The sequence below is a fragment of the Zootoca vivipara genome, chromosome 3, assembly GCF_965207765.1.
Source record: "Zootoca vivipara chromosome 3, rZooViv2.hap1.1, whole genome shotgun sequence".
Lineage (NCBI taxonomy): Eukaryota > Metazoa > Chordata > Lepidosauria > Squamata > Lacertidae > Zootoca > Zootoca vivipara.
The window spans coordinates 119,042,522-119,049,361 of NC_142586.1; the positions used below are offsets into that span (position 1 = coordinate 119,042,522).

Sequence of the window (6,840 nt, forward strand, 5' to 3'; positions counted from 1 at the left end):
CAAGATCAGCTCCTTTTGGGTCCCAGGCCGGCCCCTGAGCCTGAAGGGGTGGGGAAGAGCCCCTGTCCGGTCCCCGCGGATGGCGGGCTCTCCTGTCTCCAGGGCGCGGGGCGCGCGGGCGAGGGATGCTCTACCTCTCCCAGCAGAGCCCCCCCCCCGGTCCAGGCCCCTCTGGGTTTCGGCCAGGAAAGTGCCATTGGGCTGAATTGTGGTGGGGAGTGGCCGCCCCCTCTCCCCCCCCCCAACAACCGCCTTCCAGATGCTTTTCCCATAAAAGGCAAAAGAGCCTCGACTGGGAAGGAGCCGCCAGAGCTAATGGGAGCCAGTCGGGGAGGGGCTGGGCTGGGCTGGGGGGCGAGGACCAGAAGCCTCCGCTTGCGAGGAAATCCTGGGGTGAAGGAGGGAGCCGGGGAGCCGGACAGGCAGCGCCTCCGTCCTAAGCCTCCCAGACCCCTCAGAGAAGAGGGGAGCTCCCCCCCCCCGCGCTCTGCCTGGGGTGTCGGACCCAGGCAGGCAGGCGCAGGCATCCCGGTCCGGCAGCCGCTGTGAGGCACCCGCGCTTCCTCCTGCCGCCACTAGGAGGTGCTGCAGGGCTGGGAGGGAGGGAAAAGGCAGGAGCAGCTGGAGAGAGGGGTATTTAGAGAGGGGGGTACAGTTGCCCTCGGCGCCCCAGCCCCAAAAAGAGAGTGTGTCCTTCGATGAGCAGCTTCCTAAACGTCCCCGGGGTGGCTGCTTTCGGGATGAGGGCGCGTGCAAAGAGGACCCCCCCCCAACACACACACATTCAGCAGTCTCCACTCTCCACGTGGGTGGAAATGGCACGCACCCCAATTCCTAGTCTCTGGGGAGGGGTGGGCAGGGCTGCCTCCATTTCCAGGCTCAAAACAAGTTATTTAGAGGCAGCTAAAAATAGCCGGAGGGGGGAGGGCAGGGTCCTATTTCTGTCGGGGGAGATGATGATCTACCTGCCAGCGCGTGCTGGGTGGGGGGAGGGGGAGGGGGAGGGGGGAGCCCCCTCCCCGGTTTGTTTGCCTTAGAAAAGTCGGGGGCCGGGAGGGGAGGGGAGACACCAACAGCATCCTGGCGGGTGTAACCGGAGCCGCTTCCCCGGCCAAAACGCAGCGCGGAGGTTTTCTTTGGCTCCAGAAGCTCAAAAAGATGGGGGGGGGCGGGGGGCGTCGGGAGAAATACCCCCTCCCGTGTCAGGGCCGCCTTGCGATGCCCCACCACCACCACTAACACTCAGAAACCTCTTCCAGCGCCTCCCCCCCTACATCCAGTGTGGGACTCGGATGGCCTGTTTGGGACCCCCCACCCCTGTGTGTGTGTCCCCCCCCCCGCTCCCTCCCTAGGGCTGCTTCTGGCAGGAGGCGGGAGACACAACGCAGACTGCAAGCGAGGCAGGCGAGAGGAAGGCGAGAAGCGAAGGCATCAGCCAGGCTCCCGGCTTCAGGAGGAAGCTTGTGGCTAAGAGGGGGTGGGGTGGGGTGTTTGGGGAGGCTAGAGGGGCCTGGTGTGTGTGTTCAGGGGGCCGGGCAAGTACCCAGGTGACGGGGAAGACCCCCACCCCGACCCTCAGAGAAGGAAATGTCAGACCAGATGGGCCTGCTATAAGGCTTGGCGAATATGGGTTCCCCACCTTTTGCGATCATATAAATGTAGAGTTGGAAGGGATCCCTGAGGGTCATCTAGTCCAACCCCCTGCACTTCAGGAATCACAAGTGATGATGCTTTAGCAGAAGAGAGGCTTCCAGCCTGTTGGAAGTTTTAGTCTGAACCATCACCAGACAGCTAAGGTGGAGCCAGCTTGTTTTCTGCTGCTGCTGCTCCAGAGGGTAGGACTCGAACCAAGGGATTTAAATGACAAGAAATGAGATTCTGATTAAACACCAGGCAAAGATCTTCGTCTGCAAGAGCAGCTCGACAGTGAAACACATGACATCGGAATGGGATGGATTCTCCAAAATGTGGGAATGTTCAGGGTGGCAGGAGAGGATATATTCTTTATTAACATCCTTCCTAACTTGCACTAGCAAGTTCCTTTACTTAGCATAGTTACATTCCCCTTTTTACTTGCAGCACAGATAGCTGGTTGCAGACTCGTGTGAGCTCCTCGCTACAGTATTATACAATTCAGTCTGTTTCAGATTGAATTATACATTCCCGGTAAGTTGCCTTGAATTCCTCTTAAAAGAATAAGGACTTTCCACAATCTTATTCAAAGTCAATAAAAGAAGTTTACTTACATCAGTTCACAGCTGGATTCCTGAAGGCAGACTTAGTTACAAATATGTACATGTGGATCCACCCCATATGGGGGAATAATCCCAGTGCTTCTGTCAGCTGAGAGCTAGCAAAGGAGTCAAATGAAGCTGGAATTCAAAAATTCAAAATGAATTCAAAAATGAAGAAGGAATTCAAAAAAGAGAAGGGGTGTGTGTGGTGCTTGACTCATCCTTTTGTTACCTGGACAGGTTAGGTCACTCCCACTTTCTATCACATGCAAAAGCAAGGATGCTCCAGCCAGGAGGAACAGGAAGTTTCAACTGGCTGGACCAAACATTCCCTCGCATGTCTTCTCTAGCGTTACAACAAATGTTGCACTTGCCTGCCTCTCATGGATCACATCCCACACAACAGAAGTCTAGTGTCCAGATCAAGGGAAGTCATGTTGCTATTGTTTAGTTGTTTTGTTGTGTCCGACTCTTCGTGACCCCATAGACCAGAAGTCATAGCCCCTTTCTCTTCTGCCTTGGTCAGACCCCCCACCTAGAGTCCTGTGTCCAGTTCTGGACACCAAAATTTAATGTTGACAAGCTGGAAGGTGTGCAGAGGAGGGCAACCAAGATGAACAAGGGTCTGGAAACTAAGCCCTGTGAGATGCGGTTGAAGGAGCTGGGTATATTTAGCCTGGAAAAGAGGAGACTGAGAGGATATGTGAGAGCCAAATATCTCAAAGGCTGTCACATAGAAGAGAAAACAATCTTGTTTTCTCCTGCTCTGGAGGGAAGGACTTGAACCAACGGTTTCAAATTACGAGAAAGGAGATTTCGACTAAACACCAGAAAGAAATTCCTGACCGAAAAAGCTGTTCTGCAGTGGATCAGACTCCCAGGAGCGGTGGTGGACTCTCCTTCCTTGGAGCTTGTTAAACAGAGGCGGGATGACCATCTATCATGCTTCAGCTGAGATTCCTGCATGGCAGGGGGTTGGACTAGATGACCCTTGGGGATCCCTTCCAACTCCATGATTCTACGATTCTATATGGAAAGCACCAGGCTGCCCTCTCTGCTCTTTAGGTAGGAGGAAGGAGGGACGATGTTGTCGACTCCCCTGCCATTGCTATCCAGGGTCTCTCCCCACAATATTTAGTAGGCGTTTTGTGGGCCTGATTATGCGGAATTCCCTCCTGACTGAGCTCAGAGGGGCCTCTCCCTGCCGAACACCTCTAGTACTTGCTGGAGAGTTTTTACATTACAGTGGTACCTCGGTTTATGAACACAATTGGTTCCGGAAGTCTGTTCATAAACTGAAGCGTTCATAAAGTGAAGCGAATTTTCCCATTGAAAGTAATGGAAAGTGGATTAATCCGTTCCAGACGGGTCCGCGGATACTCAACCTGAAGCGTACTTAACCCGAAGCATGGGTGTAATTGGTTCCGGAAGTCTGTTCATAAACTGAAGCGTTCATAAACTGAAGCGAACTTTCCCATTGAAAGTAATGGAAAGTAATTTAATCCGTTCCAGATGGGTCCGCGGCGTTCGTAAACTGAAAATTCGTAAACCGAGGTGTTCGTAAACCGAGGTTCCACTGTACTATTATTGCAGCAGGCACTTTAAGGAAGCTTTTAAGATGCCATGGTCCATTTCAACTGACTTCCCTGTATCAATTTTGCAACCTCATGGTGGGAAACTAAAATGTTATAGAAATGGTTGGCGCAAACCAACTCCCACCTTGTCTCTGCTCTCCCCCCCCCCCCCCCGGCCCGGCTGCTTGCCTGTTTGCGGAGGGCAAGCTTTGCTTTGTTGTTGACTCAGGCGCTCCACCCAGATCCACCCATGTTATGCTGATCCAGGATCTGATCCCCCTCCTGTCAATCAGCCACACCCCAGGGATTATGCGGCAGTAAGTGCAGTCTCCATGCAGACAGGCCAAGTGACCCCAGGAGCTCAGGGGGCTGTACAGTAATAAGCCCCAGGCTCAGGGCATGGCCTTCCTTAATCCCCCCCCTCCTCATCCCTCCCATGCTATCATAATGGAGGGAGGACTAGGGCTCCCTTTAGATTTGGCAGCTTGGACCACAAGGTTGAAAGTGGAGAGACACAGAGGGAGGGGGGAAAGGGAAAAGGCAACACACTTTGCTGCTCTATTTATATATTTAAAACTGCTCTGTTTTTATTCATTTAAGTACTGGATGACCAGCAAGCAAATAGTTTAAAAAGGCAAGTTTTTATTATTTTACTATATGATTTTATGGTTTTATAAAGTTGTAAACCACTGTGACATACAGTATTTCTATGATATAGGGGTATATACAAAATAAAAAAATTCCTTCAGTAGCACCTTAAAGACCAACTAAGTTTTTATTTTGGTATGAGCATTCGTGTGCATGCACACTTCTTCAGATACAAGTGTGCATGCACACGAAAGCTCATACCAAAATAAAAACTTAGTTGGTCTTTAAGGTGCTACTGAAGGAATTTTTTTATTTTGCTTCGACTCAGACCAACACGGCTACCTACCTGTAAATAGGGGTATATAGTTTTAATTAAAAGACGCCTGCTTCTTGGGAGAAAAGCAATGACAAACCTAGACAGCATCTTAAAAAGCAGAGACATCACCTTGCCGACAAAGGTCCGTATAGTTAAAGCTATGGTTTTCCCAGTAGTGATGTATGGAAGTGAGAGCTGGACCATAAAGAAGGCTGATCGCCAAAGAATGGATGCTTTTGAATTATGGTGCTGGAGGAGACTCTTGAGAGTCCCATGGACTGCAAGAAGATCAAACCTCTCCATTCTTAAGGAAATCAACCCTGAGTGCTCACTGGAAGGACAGATCCTGAAGCTGAGGCTCCAATACTTTGGCCACCTCATGAGAAGAGAAGACTCCCTGGAAAAGACCCTGATGTTGGGAAAGATGGAGGACACTAGGAGAAGGGGACGTCAGAAGACAAGATGGTTGGACAGTGTTCTCGAAGCTACGAACATGAGTTTGACCAAACTGCTGGAGGCAGTGCAAGACAGGAGTGCCTGGCGTGCGCTGGTCATGACTAAACAACTAAACAACAACAAAGTTTTATAAACTAACAACAAACTGTTGTGAGGAAAGTCTCCATGGCCTTCTGCACAGAACCACAGGCAGAACCCTCCCAATGCTGGCTGGATATCTATTCAGTGACATCATTCTTCTTTGCTCTGTGACATCATCACTTCCACTGTGAGCCGTGGCTCAAGTGATGTCACCAAGGAGTCTCTCTCTGTCTAGGCTCAAGGAGGAGGCAGGCCAGGAGTAGACTGGAGAAGTCGGGGCTGTAGCAGAACGGTGAGCATGAGACTCGTCATTCTAGAGGACCATGCTCAGGCCAGTGAATGGGTAGCAAAGTACATTAGGAATCGGATAGTCCAGTTTAATCCTGGTCCAAGCAAATATTTCACCCTCGGACTTCCCTCTGGAAGTACTCCATTAGGATGCTATGATAAACTGATAGAATATTGCAAGAATGGAGATCTTTCTTTCAAATATGTGAAAACTTTCAATATGAATGAGTATGTGGGTCTTCCGAAGGATCACCCCGAAAGCTACCACTCCTTCATGTGGAACAACTTCTTCAAGCATATCGACATCTCCTCCGAAAACACACACATTCTGGATGGAAAGGCAGCAAACCTAGAAGCAGAGTGTGCGGCTTTTGAAGAGAAAATCAAAGAGGCTGGAGGAATCGAACTCTTCCTCGGAGGTATCGGCCCCGATGGTCACATTGCCTTCAATGAGCCGGGCTCAAGCCTGGTGTCCAGAACGCGAGTGAAGACCTTAGCTATGGACACGGTATTGGCTAATTCCAGATTCTTTGGTGGAGACCTCTCCCAAGTGCCCACAATGGCCCTCACTGTTGGAGTGGGCACAGTCATGGATGCCAGAGAGGTGGTGATCCTGATCACAGGAGCCCATAAGGCCCTGGCTTTGTACAAGGCCATTGAGGAAGGAGTGAGTCACATGTGGACGGTGTCCGCCTTTCAACAACATCCCCACACTGTCTTTGTATGCGACGAAGACGCCACGCTGGAACTCAAAGTAAAAACGGTGAAGTACTTCCAAGGTTTGATGCTTGTTCACAACAGGCTTGTGGATCCACTCTACAGCATGAAAGATGCGGGAGCAGAGAAAGGGCAGTCCAAGAAGCCATACAGGGACTAACTAGCCTCTTACGATGTGGAGCAACTGGTTATGCAGGCCTTCAACTTACATGGAGCTGGTTGAAAGCATCCTGCCTGTGGATCTCGGGAACGCTCGACAATTATTGGAAAATATCCTTTTCTCAATGGTGAGGCAGTCGCAATGGATGCAGCTGCACCATGCAACTAATTGTCAGATTGCCCCCTTTTTAAAGACCAAACGAGAAAGCAGAGGCTGTCTCTCTTAAGGGTTACTGAGAAGAAAATCTGAATATGTATAACAAAAAAGATGATCTGTAACCAAGAATGGGATGTGAAAATGTGGAGCTGTTGCTACTCATCTTTTGTTACATTAACATAAAAAACCAACCAACCAACCAAGGAGCCTCTCTGGGTCCTCCCTGCTTCCCAATAGAACCATATTGAGGAGGGGTCTTCTCCACACCCC

General features: G+C 50.6%; 1 pseudogene across 1 annotated transcript; it reads left to right on the forward strand.

Moving 5' to 3' along the window:
* The first annotated feature begins 5,530 nt into the window (after positions 1–5,530).
* LOC118082848 (glucosamine-6-phosphate deaminase 1 pseudogene) lies at positions 5,531–6,495 on the forward strand (annotated as a pseudogene). The gene has a single exon (XR_015949430.1). The product of XR_015949430.1 is annotated as a glucosamine-6-phosphate deaminase 1 pseudogene (transcript).
* Positions 6,496–6,840: the final 345 nt, after the last annotated feature.